Here is a 15,237-nt window from a genome sequence, read left to right on the forward strand (position 1 = left end):
AATCTGCCAGCTATGTGATTTGCAGTGGCAAGAACTGGCTGTGGGAAGGACATATAGAGTTTCACTTCAAGCAGGGAAGATTGCGACTGCCTGGGTTTCCCTGTGCTAAATTGGCACCGACCCATGAGGAACTGTTTTCTGGGATAGCTCAATTTCCAGCTCACAGTGATTACAGTCCAAATGCATTAGGCCAGATTACTCAGACCAAAAGAACAGGGGCTAGCTTGAGACTTACATGTGCTCCAGACTTACATGGATGCCCACTATAGCAGAAATATCAGAATGCTCCATATTTGGTGTGTGGTTGGACCCATGGTCATGATGCAACTCACTTTCTTTAATGAGCTGAAATGGGCGGTTAGATACACTTTGTTTCTGGCCTCTCCACTTTACTCCACCTGTGACTGTAAAAATGTAATGGAAGGTAAATGGAAAGCATTTCTGAACTTTATTTAGTTATTTTCATTATTTTTGTAACTTTAATGTGTTTAAATAAGTGCATTGTTTTTAGTAGTCACAAACACTAAATAAATATTAAACACCGTAAATTTTCCAGTTTATTTTGCCTCCCACAGGCTGGCACATTCTGCAGTGAGATGATCAAAATCAGAATCATATTTATTATCACTGACGTACAGTGTGTTGTCTGCAGCAGTACAGAGCAGACACAAAATTTATTATAGATTACAAAAATAAATAGTTTTAAAGAAGAATGTTGTTGTTCGTCCATCGTTGACGTCGATGAGGACCTCAACACCATTATGATGGTGTCGAGACTAGCGCGTCATTTGGATTTAAGTGAGAGAGAGTTGCGCAGTGTCAGCCTCACTCCCTCTTCCCATTTCCCATCTGGATCCAGTGGCAAGACAGAGTCTAGACGGCTGGAGATGGGACTAGGCGCAGTGGATGACCAGGATGTCTTCTGTGTCTTGTCCTGCTCTACACGTTCCACGACGCTTGCAGAGACCGCCTTCTTGACCGTTGGACCTTCCATTGGTCTTGTCCGCTCAATCCGCCGGAGTCTGTCTTCACATGCTGGGATAGAGAACTCCCTATCTCACCGAGGGTTTGAGACCCGTCAGCTACCCTCACCTGGTTTAGCCGGCTTGTCGAAGCCGTTGCCCGGGGTGTGGCTGCTGTCGCATGCAAACAGCTATGGGGAGCCACAGGTGAGAGCTGAGTGCCAGGTGGGGACCAAAGGTTGACTAACCACCTTGAAAAGGACGCGACATGTTCCCCCACCAGAGGTGCTACCCCTTCCTGACACCCCATACACCCCTAAAGAAGAATAACAAGGTAGTATTTACGGGTTCATGGGCTGTTCAGGAATCTGATGGTAGAGGGAATAAGCTATTCCAAAAACATGGAAGTTTTTCATCCCCAGAAAGCGGACGGGGAATTTTTGAAATCTCTTTGGTTTCAGTGACTGATCAACCTGTGCGTGGAAGTCAATACAATGTGAAACTCTTTGGCCACATCTACTATTTCCTCAGGGGACAAAACACTGAAAAGGTATTGTGATCTCAATTACCTGCATCTGCAGCATTTGCCGGCCTATATTGGTGCAAAAATGATGAATAATTTGCACCACTGCATATTAAGTGATTATGATTTACAAAGTACGTATATCACAGGGCAATGCAATGCTGCAGCAGTTAGTTTGGATATTTCAGCTGCTATAACTTGGGTTCAGTCCTGACCTCTGGAGCTGTTTGTATGGAATTTGTATGTTCTTCCCATTACTGTGTGGGTCCCCTCTGAGTGCTCTGGTTTACCCCCACTTTCCATAGATTTATTGTTAATTGGTTATTGTAAGCTACCCCAAGAATAAGTGACTGGCAGGAAAATCTGGAGGAAGTTGATAGAGATGTGAGAGAGCATAGGTAACAAGGAGCCAATTATGACCTAGTGTGCGGGCCTGCATCAACTCAATGGGCCAAATAAACTCCAGTGTCTAAAAGAATATTAGAACTATAATGAGGTGGCTGTCTTCTATGATCTGGGGTTTTACCTTGTGGTATTTTGCAGTCAAGATCTGGGCAGAGTTGCAATCCAGCTGATCTGATGAAAGGAATTGGAATGCAAACGTGAACAGAATTCCCTCAAATCCAGTGAAGGTATAACTTTGGGTTTGGTATTGGAATAACTACATTTTATCCTTCCAGTATCTACATAAATCTAGATTGTCGACACTTCCAGCTACAAAAGCTCAGCGTTTTTAATGGCAATAGAATCCTGGAGGTAGTTGTCAAGCTGCACCGCTGGCAGAGCCCCGAATGGATAATTAATCTACATAAAGAGCTTGTAGGTTGTATACTTGGAATGTTGGCTTGAAAACCAGTCTGTTAGATTCAGGGAGGTCGGCAGAATCTGTTTATTAACATAGTCCTTTGCTCTTGGTGGGGTCATAGTGCAGGGGTCCCCAACCTTTTTTGCACCGCAGACCGGTTTAATATTGATAATATTCTTGCGGACCGGCCAGCCGGGAGGTGGGTTGTTAATTGCGACTGGAATATAGTTGAAACTATAAGTCACTTGTAAGTGGCTAATAATACACTCAATTTCATTTCTAAAAGGGTTTATCTAACAAATTTAATATTAAACAGACAGCACATATTTTCCTCCCATGAATATAGTGATAAGCCAATGATGTCACTTATAAGTCAATAGCATCATAACATTTTAAGTAACGTTTGGATATTAAACACACAGCGCATATTTTCCTTGTTTGAACGTATAAAATCATTGCAATCATCAGTGAATCAGTGGGAGCCCTGGGTTTGTTTCCCTGCAACAAGACGGTCCCATCAAGGGGTGATGGGAGACAGCGATACTTGAAGGGGGTTCTTTATGTCCAGTCTATTCCGCAATTTAGTTTTCGTTGCGTTCATTGCAGAAAATCTTGCTTCGCAGAGATATGATGTTGGAAATGGAAGCAACGTTTTCAGTGCTTTCATGGCTATCTCAGGATATTCAGCCTTGACTTTGATCCAGAATGCCAGCAGAGATGTTATGTCAAGCATACTTTTCAGCCCACCGTCATTTGCAAGCTTGAGGAGTTGATCTTCTTCCCGCGCTGACATGGATGATTCACTGGGGACATTTGCGACTGGACATAAAGTCTTGGGTCATTTGCGGTTGGGAAGTAACGCTCAAATTCTGCCGACAGTGAAGTTAGGTGATCGCACACCAGCTGTGAGAAAGACGGTGCAGCCTCAGTCTCTCTCAAAATCCCAGTTAATGTTGGGAACAAGTCAAATATGCCCCTGTCCACTCGCCGTCCCCACAATTACAGTTTCGCTTTGAAAGCAGACACTTTATCTGCCAACTTGACAGTTGTCATTCTCCCCTGAAGTGACAAACTGAGTTCATTGAGCAGATTGAAGATGTCACACAGATAGTCACTAAGTACGACGCTCTCAGAGCAGCAACATTTGTGGAGGTGATGGCTCTCAGCATTTGCTTCTGTCCCGCTTGCTCACATTTTTTCCTCTCAAAATACTCAACAGGTTTGTCTTTAAGTGCAGGGCGCTTGGACTCAAGGTGCCGAAGCAGTTTTGAGGGCTTCATTGCCTCATTAGACAGCTTGTCTCCACATATCACACACAGGGGGCTTGGAGCATGCGAGTCGCTGGTCGCAATAAAGCCATATTTTATGTACGACTTGTCGTATTTTCTGTTAGAGGAAGTTTTCTTTATTTTTGCTGTCTCTGCATTATCATCATCATTAGGCCTTTTATGTCATCTTCAATCTCTTTCAAAGAAACTCTCAAGCGACGTTTGTTTTTTACTCATACCGATTGATGACCTCAGATGGGTAATGACCTCGTGTACGTTCAAGTTCAACAGTAGACGTGACAGGGAATGGGGAAAGGTGCAGCTGACTCATATCGCTTCATACCGCCAAATAATATTGTTTCCTCGTGGCCCGGTAGCACATGTTCTGTGGCCTGGAACTGGTCTGTGGCCTGGTGGTTGGGGACCTCTGTCATAGTGCAACAATTGACTCAGTCACAATAACCTTGCACTTTATCTCTGTATGGCTGAAAATGTGGGTGTATAATATAAATAAAAATTCCTGAATTCTTGATGTACTGTAGTCCCTTGTTTGTCTTCTCAGGAGGCTGTCCGCTAAATGAAAAAGCAGGAGTAACAAATTGCATTGTCATTCAGCAAAATAGATACAGATATCTTTACTAATTTAACTTCCATTAACCTGATCTATTTTTCCCAGTAAAGGAATAATAAATAAGATATTTTTGACAGACATAGTGAATTTTGGCCTTAAAAATAAAACATGATTAAAGCAATGTAAACTCACGATGACACAGAAATATGAAAGGACAGTAGCAGGAAGGGCATCTTAGTCCTGTCCCACTATTCAATATGATCATGGCAGACTCCACATCTCTGCCAGTTTCACACAGCTTTCAATTTCCCAATCTTCCAGAAAAATGATCCGCGGTCTCCAGAATTCCTTCAAGGTAGAGAATTGCAGAGATTCACCACCCTGTGTGGGAAGTCACTAAGGATGCCAATCCTCTCATGTAAAAGTGGCCTCACAGTCTATCAGTCTGAGCAATAGAATGGGCAAGTCAGCAGATATTACCCGGAGATTATTTGGAGAAATAAATAAAAAATAAGATAAGTAAAGTAATTATAGAAAAGGGTATGGAATAATATAGTAATGATCTTTGAAAGAAAGCTGATTGTAAATGTAAGTAATAAATGAGATTTAATTCAAAAATCAGGAGGCAAAACAACAGTTAAAAAATTGAGAGACCATCAAAAAGGAGATGTTGTAAACACACAGCAGAAATAAAATAATGGAAATATGTCAATAGGAGAGGTCGAGGGATGACTGAAATTATATACAAAATGATAAAGCAGAGGAGGCGTATGAGCTTAATATTTGGCTCATATTTGACATCTCTCTCTCTCTCTCTCCCCCCCCCCCCAACCCCCCCCCCCCCCCGGGCCACTTTCTATCTGGTTCCTCCTGTGTTCTGTTCATGGCTCCCTATTGTCCTCTTTCTTTCACCATGAAGTCTGCCTCATTCTCCAGAAGACATGCACTGATCCTCAGACTGGACAAGTCTGTAAAGATGGAGAAGCTATTCATAGCAGCAATCAAGGCAGAAACCAGAGGTTCTGAGTTTCAGGGGAGGAACCTAATGGAGGCCCGATGCCGGCCCCCTAGGCCTGAGTCAACGTAGTAGTAACCTAATGGAACAAAGAAGAAAAAAAGGTCATAGTATTTGTTAATATTTGTTGAATGCAGGAATCCTCTGGCTAAGAACATAAAGGAACAAAGTTTATTGGTTACTTTTAAAGGGTAATTGGAAATGTACTCATGTAGAAATCTTTTATAGGGCTGTGGGGACAGAACCTGGGAGCTAAGCAAATTGGAAAACTCTGCTGAACAGTCAGTATGGGTAAGATTGGCTCAAACACCTCCACCCTGCTGCTTTGCTCCATGGATCCAAATAGAAGTGGTATTTCCTTACACTTTGAGCAAGAGGGTTGCTTTTGAACGCTAATGAAGAAGTTGAAAAGAAAATCAGGACATGAAATTTTGCCACAACACAATGAAATATTGTTAAGTATAGAAAATGACAAACAATGCAAAGTAACAAAATAACAAACTACACAAACCATAACAGTTCGATATCTGTTATAATTTACTAATGCTATTGATGGATTTATATATGTGTTTGGCCACAGGGAAAACCAGCCTTCACTACCCTATAGTGCAACGGGATAATTCTACCCCTTTGAGAGAGCAAACAACATCTTGAGTAAATATCAGAAGCTGAAAACCAGTATCTTTGATGTTGCCTATACTCTCAGCATGAAAGACATACCTCTGAGAGTAAACTCTTATCAGTGAAGAAAATGCACAAACTCACGATAGGAAAAGTGGCTACTGACAAAACACCCACTGAGTGCAAAAGGCAGTATTTTCAAGAGTGTGCAGTTCTCTACAGTTCAGAACAAATGGCAGTGCTGCTGATAGTACACAGACTCAATACAAAAATTAGCATGTATGCTTAATGCTCACTTTATTCAGTACCTCCCGTACCTAATAAAGTGGCCATTGAGTGTATGTTTGTGGCCTTCTGCTGCTGCAGCCCATCCACTTCAAGGCTGGATATTCAGAGATGCTCTTCTGCACACCGCTGTGGTAACACGTGGTTATTTGAGTTACGGTCACCTTCCTGTCTGGCCATTCTCCTCTGACCTCTCCCATTAAAAAAGCGTTTTCACCCACCAAACTGCTGCTCACTGGATGATTTTTGTTTCTCGCACCATTCCGTGTAAGCTCTAGAAAATTCCAGCGGTGTCTGAGATCCTGAAACCACCCAATAATCATTGTCTGGCACCATTCCACAGTCAAAGTCAATTAGATTAGATTTCTTCCTCATTCTGATGTTTGGTCTGAACAAAAACTGAACCTCTTGACTACGTCTGCATGCTTTTATGCATTGAGTTGCTGCCACATGATTGGTTGGATTGATATTTGCATTAATGAGCAGATGGACAGGAGTACCTAATAAAGTTGCCGCTGAATGTTCAATGCACATGCTCTTGATATGAAATATGGTGCCACTGACAGTGGACGTGATCTCATTATGGAAGATGATGGCACAGGCAGTGTTATTCAAACTGGCAGGAAACTGACCTTGGAAATTAAGTACATAAGCCCTATCTCAGCAGTTTACAAGTGCTTTTCAATTGTAGGTGTAAAATTACTGTTTTATTTCTTTGCACTTTTGTTGTATTTTAACTGCATTGAGTAACACCATCAATTTATCTGAAAGTCCTTTTGGATGGTTGGTTTTAGAGGACATGGAACTGCCACGATTTCTCCTTTCTTCCCCTTTTATTTCTGACAGCAAATCAGAGAATCGATTAATCAACTGCACAAATCTACAACTGAATCTCTTTTATAGTTGAGGGGTTAAAGTGACTGCTATTGGAGATTGTTTTGAGTTGGACCAACTATAGCTTCACTATTGGTCAAAAATTGGTTGCTGCTTCTATGAAAGTGGTAGTCTATTGTGCATACAACCAGAAGCATATATTAAATCAAATCAGCAGCTGTTATAATATTCTTAGGACTGTGGTGAAAAAAAAGCTAAAACATTAAGTTCTAGCACTTGTTTGTGGAATATTAGTTTAGCATATGTTACCCTCAGCATTATTTTCAGCTTTTCCATGACAGACACAACTATGTTGGAAGGAACTAAAATCGATCATCTACCGGGAATTTGGTTTTGCTGGAAATGTCACTTCCAGGGTAGTTACAATATTCATTCTTTTACTATGTGAAGAATGTTTCCTTTTTCCACGTGATTCCAAGAGTATAGTATATTCTTTCCAGAAGATTCCCTGTTTTGCTCCAAAAGAGTTTTCACGGGCATTTTTTTCCTTCACCATAATCGGAAGACTGGTCACGTGAAAGTAGTGTAGTTGGAAACTGAGGTGCACTAGGTCTGTCTGGATTCCGGAATAAATGACAACTCATCCGAGTCTGAATCAAGTTACATCAGAATTAAAAATAAGGCTGACAATTCTAATGAATGGAGCTTAATATAATTTCAGGGTTCCCAGTGTGATGGATTTTAATGTGAAGAATTTCTCCATTCTTGGTTTATAACATTCACATTAGAAAATTAAAAAAATTGATTTCAAGATCTCTTCAATGAAAGACAATATTTCCCAAGCAAGTATTTGCTAGCTTTGCTCATTCGATTCTTTTACAATTGCACACTACAGATATTGATTATAAAAATAACTTTATCCTAAAGTTAACCCTTAATGAACCAAAATTTTATGCTTTATATTTGGTAGCCAGGAAAACAACTGAAAATCTATTAACTCTAATAGGAGCAGCAGTATGATACTCAGACCCTCAGGTCTGCTCTACCATTCAATTTGATCATGACTGATCCATGCTGCCCTCAATTCCTCTTTAGTGGCCAGTTCCCTTTTTTCCCTCAATTATTTGATCTTTCAGATATTTGTCTATCTCCATCTTAAGTGTATCTAAAGCTCTGGCCCTCAGCATTCTTACTTTCAGAGAATCACAGGGATTCACTACAATCTGGGAGAAAAAAAAATCTAATTTAAAAAAAAATGACCGGCCCCTTATTTTGTAGTAATATGCCCTTGCTTATAACTCCTCCACTAATGAAAGCATCTCATCATCTATCCTGTCAAGTCCTCTTAGGAACTTATATATTTGAGTAAGATCATTTCTCATTCTTCGAGACTCTAGGAAAACAGACCAAAACTGCCTAGCTGCTCTTGATAGGACAACCCTCTCAGCCCAGGGATTAGTTTGGTGAATCTCATTTGGAATGTCTCCATTTCCAGTATATGTTTTTTTCGGCAAAGGTATCAAAACGGTATTCCAGATGTGGTGTCACCAATGCCCTATACAACTGTAACAAAACCTCTCTGTCCTTATACTACCACTTCTTCACAATGAAAGCCTGCATGCCATTTGTAACTACACTTTGGACCTGCCTGTTAACTCTATGTGATTCATGCATAAAAATTCCCATTTTGGGAAATACTCTGCGAATTTCATTCATTTGCACTCTCTCTACATTTAGATAATAATCTGCCTTTATAGATAATAATCTTCTACTGAAGTCCATGATTTCATACTTCTCCACATTAAGCTCCATTTGACAAATTTTTGCCCAGTTATTCAATCTACCTGCATCCTGTTGCAGAACCACAACATCCTCATCACAAATATGTATTTCTGCCTAATTCTGTATCCTCGGCAAAATTGAAAACATTATAAATAGTAATCAATTGAGAGTCTAACTGATCCGTAGTGCACTCCACTAGCAACAGCATGAAAATGATCCATTTACTTCAATTCTGTTCTCTATATGACGGGTAGTAGTCAATTCAAAGAAGGGAGAATTAAGAGAAAATTAGAGAAACTCAATAAAACCATTCAAAGTTCAAAGTACTTTTATTATCATATCATACTAAATCTATCAAGTACATTTAGTATGTGTACATTATACAACCTTGAGATTCGTCTCCAGCAGGCAACCACAAAACAAAGAGACACAAAATAACTCATATAAGAAAAAGACCATCGAACACCCATTGTGCAGAAAGAAAATAATTACATAATGCCAGCAGTAACCGCAAGCAAGTAGCGTTCGGAACAAGTTTGCAAAGAGAGTCCCATATTCTGTGCAGCGATCTAAACTGGCCTGTCCCTCGCCTCGGGCCTTGACACACTGACCTTTTCAACCTTCATAATCGTATGATGACTGTGGTTACAAGAACAGGGCAGATGCTATAGTAGGTATCCTGCTGTGAACAACTCTCCTCTTGCTACCACAAACCTTTCTGCATTCTATAAGGAAATAATGAGGAGATTTACAGCATGAATTCCCAGATGAGTGCAGCTTTAGAAACACTCTCAACACCATCAAGGATAAATCTGAACCCATTTTATAGTTATTGAATCTCCTGACACTGTTGTCCTGTGGCTGTAGTATGTGCTAAATTCAAAATACACTGTGCTTACTCACTTTGGCTACTCTGACAGCATCTCCTAAATCCACAAATTCTACTACCAAGAAGGACAGTGATAGCAAGTGCATGGTAACACTACTTCCTCTAGATTCCTTTCCAAGCTACATATTATCATAATTTGGAAATAGATGTCTATCTCTTCTTCACATTGGGACTAGGCTGTTGAATACCCTACTCATCAGTACTGTGGAAGCATCTTCACCAAAAGAACTGCAGCTGTTGAAGCAGGTGACTCACCACCACTGACAATTAGAGATGAAAAATTAATGTTGCCCTTGCTAGTGATCCACAGATTCCAAAAAAAAACATATTCAAGGACAATATACTTGTTAGGACAGATTTGAATAAATTTTACATCACATGTCAATTTTTGCTTATAATTTCAAATGCAGCACTGATAACTTAAGTGGAAGTCACTTGTGTTAATGAGTTCAGACCAGAGCCTTATTATAAGTCTGTCAGTTGGATTAATTCATCCTTTGAGTACTTTGCTAGGATTTTGATGACTTTGTGAAAACAGTATGTTCACTAGGCTAAACACTAATAAATGTACATTCCTCTGTCTCTTTAGGTCCACTCTGAACATTTTATAAAAATACTTTGTAGATGACATAGAAAAATGAAGTAGATGAAAGTTTCTTCCAGTGCTTGAAGGAACATTTGGCTATTGAATTCACTGAAGTTGAATTGGATGCTGAGTATTCTGTTTGTACAAAAAGGATCAAACTTTGTCATCAGTTTAAATGAGTAGCCTCCCATATGTTAATACAGGGCAGCACACAATCAAAATCATGCGCTCATGGTTGGAAATTAGAATGGTGTCTGTAGAGTAAAGCAAATCAGTCAAAGTCACATTGAGTAGGTCTGCCTTATTAAAAATTGTGAAGATAAAACTCTTTAATAAAAGTCTTGCACCATTTTCAAAGTCAGTCTGCCTTCACAAACTATAATTTTGAAAATAAGGCCATCAGGGGTTCGTTTTCTATTTCTGAATCATCAAACCACTGAAGGTATATGAAGTTTCTCTTCACCATTGTCCCTAAAGTAAATGTCTAATGTATCCATTAAACACTTTAATGCATCCTCCCGAGGTCCATACTGGTGGCACCTGATCAATGGGAGGTTGAGACCATTTCGGGAGAGCACAACAGCAGGAGGCAGACCCAGGGAACAACCCATATGGTTGTCTTTGCACTCTCTCCATTTAGGTGCGTTACAGTGGGGGCAGGCGTCATGTATCACAGGACATCTAGTGACTGCTTGAACAGCGGAGTTCATCAACAGGCAGTCTGGAGGCTGGGCATGGATGGGAATGTTAAATTATACCTTTCAGCCTGTCACATCTATGTTGAGAACAAGGAATCGAGATCATGTCCATAGGAACTGGTATACCCAGTGCCCATATCTTCCAGTCCCTGGTCCCATATCCCCATGGACTTCATTATTGGTCTGCCACCATCACAAGGAAACACTATGATTATGGTGGTGGACTGGTTCTCCAAGGGCCTCCAATTTGTACCCCTACCCCAGCTTCCCTCAGCTCCAGAGAGGGCCAAATTTTAGCTGCATCATGTATTTAGGGAGCACCAGCTTTCCCCAAGACGTTGTTTCTGACTGAGACTCTCAGATTACCTCTTGCTTCTGGAAAGCCTTCTGTTGGCTCATTGGAGCTACAGTCAGACTCTCAATGGATTTCACCCCCAGTCCAATGGGCAGACAGAGAAGACTAACTAGAACCTGGACAAGTCCCTGAGGGGTCTTGCATTGGGCAACCCATCCTCTTGGAGTGATACCCGCTCTGGGCAAAGTTTGTTCATAACACTGCACTACTCTTCCACAGGTATATCTCCCTTTGAGTGTCAGTTTGGTTATCCATCCCCTCTGTTTCCAAAGCAGGTGTCTGAGGTGGGGGTCCCAGCTGCTGAACAACTGGCCCATTGTTGCCACTAGAAGTAGAAGAAAGCTGGGCAGCCTTGCTGAAGGCCTCTCAGCAGAAACAGCCACATGCCAACTGTCGACAGCAGCTGGGGCCTTTGTTCCATCCTGGTCAGAGTGTCTGGCTCTCACAAAGGATCTCCTGATGTGGGTTAAGTCTTGGAAAAAGGCGCCATGCTACATTAGGCCGTTCAAGGTTCCTTGTCAGATCAACACAGTCACTTACTGTCTCCAGTTACCTCATGCAATGCATATCTCTCCACCTTCTATGTCTCCCATCTAAAACCCCTTCAGTGCAGTCCACTAGCACCAATCCCGAGACCTGGTGATGTTCAGCGGTCATGCACCATCTGTCAGCTTCTGCACTCCTGTCTGGTTCATGGCTGGCTCCAGCATTTAGTGCATTGGGACGGTTACAGCCCAGAGGAAAGGTTGTGGGTTCTCTCCCATGACCTCCTGGATTCAGACCGGATCAGACTCTTCCAGTGTCATCACCCAGATTGCCCTGGGCTGTCAGGTGCTAGGTCTAGCGAGGTGGTCCTGTCATACTTTGGTTTGATCACTAGGAGGTTCAGGAATCTGCCAAGATCCAATGCTCCTCTTCCCCTGATTACCAGTTGATTTTTTCCACCTGTATCTTGTTTTAGATACCAGTGCATCTGTGCCTTGCTTGTTTCTCCAGAGAATGTCTTCGCTCACTCAGTCTTGAACTTCTTCAGTCTGTGTGTGGCGATTCTTGAGGTCCCCACAAACTAATCCTGAAGTACAGATTTTTCTTTCAACTCCATCCTCATCTCTGGTTTTCTCTGCACTTGAGTCCTGGTCTATGGTTTACATCTCCTCTGGTCGTCCACTGGTTAAAGATACTGAATTTCACCATAACAACCCCGGTTCAACCCAGCCTGGTAACCACCCTTTGTTACACTCTTTAATCAGGAAGGTCATGCACTAGTATACATTGCTTCTCAAGGAATTAGCAGGGCCTTTTTGAGGGATGTATGTTTACTTCTTAACATTTGAAGCATTTGCAATTTACTATTGACATCTCAAATGCCCTTTGGATGACATTGCACATAGATCAATGGGGATGTCCACACGATAGTTCATAGGTCACATAACTAGAATATCCCAGGTAACAGACTTTGGCTTTTTTTTATTTTATTAAATCGTTGTGAACCATGACACTGGAGGTTTGGATAAGATTAAAGTTATTATATCCTTACAGAACACACAGAAAAATGTAATATTTCAAATTTGTTTGTCCAACAATGTGAGATATTTATGGATAAATGGAGAAAATATATATTTTGAATTGAGCTCAGGAGTCATTGTAGCATGCACTTAAAGACCACAAAGACAAATAAACACTTCGGCTGCACTTCACAGACACAGCACCACTGTATCTCATTCTGCTCTTGATGCTGTGTGTGTCATTGCATTGTAGTTGACCATAACTCATTGATGGAGTCGTGGTCAAGGGTTGCAAGATGGCTATGTAAGGTATGTAGTAGCTTGATACGTGTAGAACAGAAGCTCAACCAGTCTTCTGGCTCCTTGACAAATTTGGATTATGTTTCCATCATCACTGATGATGCAAATAGCAGAAGAATAAATGAATACTTTTCTTTGTTAAGGATCTGTTTTCCATTGTGAGACTGAATAATCCCATAAATTGAAGAGAATCACTGGTTACAATAGACTTTCTTAAAGACCAAATAGATGGGTCTGTGGTATTTGAGAATTCTTTAATGCCTGATACTGCTGCATAACTTTGATGCTATCCTCAACATTATTCCTAATCTTAGCTAATAAATAAGAGCATTAGAACATAAAGAATAAGAGCAGGAGAATAATTGTTACAGTACTTATAAGTTAAATAGCAAAACAATGTTTCTTTAATTCAGATCAATCAATCCATAATTTATAAGCTCAGATACCAACAGTATAAAAAGAGAATAAACACTTACATATTCAAGCCTTGAGCAATGTCAAAAACTTTAAAAACTATGTGCTTACCTATTGTCTTTTACAACTTCAGGGTGTCCCAAAGTGCTTTACAGCCAAAGTATTTTTGAAGTAGAAACACTGTTGTATGGTAGGAAAATGTTCATTCATTTGCCACATTGTTAATTTGCAGCCAAGATCCACAGAGGAGAGACTGGATGATTAGAGAAGATGGAAAAACATTCCCTGTAGAGAAACAAAGGTTCACTTCTCAGAGATCAACTAGCCAAACTATTGAGTTAAGATATTAGCCACTGTGGCTTAGAAGTATGTCTCGTTTTTGAGGAGGACTGCTAACCTTTGAGTGGTGGGGATAGGTAGATTGGAAAGAGGCTTGTATTAGAGACTAGGGGTGGCATGCTAGTGCTAGACTGAGAACATGCCGGAATGAGGTTTCTCAATATACTCATAGAAGTACAAGGGCCAACTAAAATAAGTCATGTTATACTTTGCAATAGAAGTTAATTCCAATAATAATGAGAATAAATAAATTCAGAATTATATTGAGTTGGAGGGATCTGCCAAATCACTGGCTCTTTACATAGAAATATGCCTTAATAACTCCTCTTATTTTACAGTCAAGGAACTCTTCACTAATGTTTGCACCATTTTCCTGATTTTAACAGTGCCTTTGGGCAATGTGGGGGATGAGGAAGGTCAAAAATAATGATTTGCTGCTGCTGCAAGTGTGCTTGTTACCATTTTAACTGCTGATCTTGGGGCTAGTCTCAACAGGCGGACCCCTCAATATTACTTAAGAATTAAAGTTTGGATTTATCATGATTTTAACCCTAGTTGTTTTAGTTGGCACAATGTGAAGGAATGTAACATTAAGCCAAGTGGCAGTTTCCATTTAAATTTCAGGCATTCTGTTTGTCATACTCACATTAAACCCTATCAAAACCTGACCAGACAGCCCCAGCCATAGGCTGCCTGCTGTTATTGCCTTTGGTTCTAAGCCAACATAAAGCCCCTTCACGATTCACTGCTTCCTTTTCTTCTTCTCAAACCCTCAGACACATCATTCCCGTAGGTTTCGGGAAGGAGTCCATATTTAGATATAATGCTAATGGCCTTGGAATGAAAAAGGAAACAATATTCAGATGGTAGAATTGTGGTCTCCCTTCACTCCCACCCCAAATCATCACCACTCCCTTTCTCCTTCATCCCATTCATCTTATCACTCTCATGAAACAAGTTAAATTGGGACCAGTCACTAAGAAATAGTAATTTACTACACAAAGGACATTTTAATATTGAGACACCTTCCATTTTGGATTTCTTTGATACTTCAGTAAAAGCATGTGACAAATGGTTCATCTCAGACATTCTTTGAATGAATGATAATATGCTATGAAGTATCTGACAAGGGGTACAACACAGCCTCCAACAATTTCCTCTTGTGAGTGAGTGACCGACTTGGAAAGCCATATGGAAAGTTATTCTTCCACCACTTCTAGATCAGCTTGTGTTTGTGAAAACAAGAAATCCTGATGTTCCAATGTGCACAGTTTTTATTCTGAGACCCAACAAGCCTCCTGTGCAAATTAAGGTCAAGAAAGTACCTGTGATAGCATTGAGCAGCATTTCACATTCCTGAGCGGTTCAGCAATGCCTTGACAGACTTTCTTTTGTTTAACTGTGGTGCTATCAGTCTGTGCACAATGCAGCCTCTGTCCAGGGGTTTTGAAATGAAAAGCTATCTGGTCAGCACGTCTTAAAATG

The 15,237-nt window shown here is 40.7% G+C and overlaps 1 long non-coding RNA gene across 3 annotated transcripts in view; it reads right to left on the reverse strand.

Annotated features, from left to right (window-relative positions):
• Nucleotides 1-722: 722 nt before the first annotated feature.
• LOC140201893 (uncharacterized) overlaps nucleotides 723-15,237 on the reverse strand; it is a 34,128-nt gene continuing 19,613 nt past the window's right edge. For all 3 annotated transcript variants that reach the window (XR_011886977.1, XR_011886978.1, XR_011886979.1), the window contains exons 2-3: nucleotides 13,525-13,698; nucleotides 723-4,131 (exon numbers count right to left, since the gene is read on the reverse strand). This is a non-coding gene — a long non-coding RNA (uncharacterized lncRNA). The remainder of the gene's footprint in view (nucleotides 4,132-13,524; nucleotides 13,699-15,237) is intronic.

Source organism: Mobula birostris, chromosome 1 (genome assembly GCF_030028105.1).
Source record: "Mobula birostris isolate sMobBir1 chromosome 1, sMobBir1.hap1, whole genome shotgun sequence".
Taxonomy (NCBI): Eukaryota; Metazoa; Chordata; class Chondrichthyes; order Myliobatiformes; family Myliobatidae; genus Mobula; species Mobula birostris.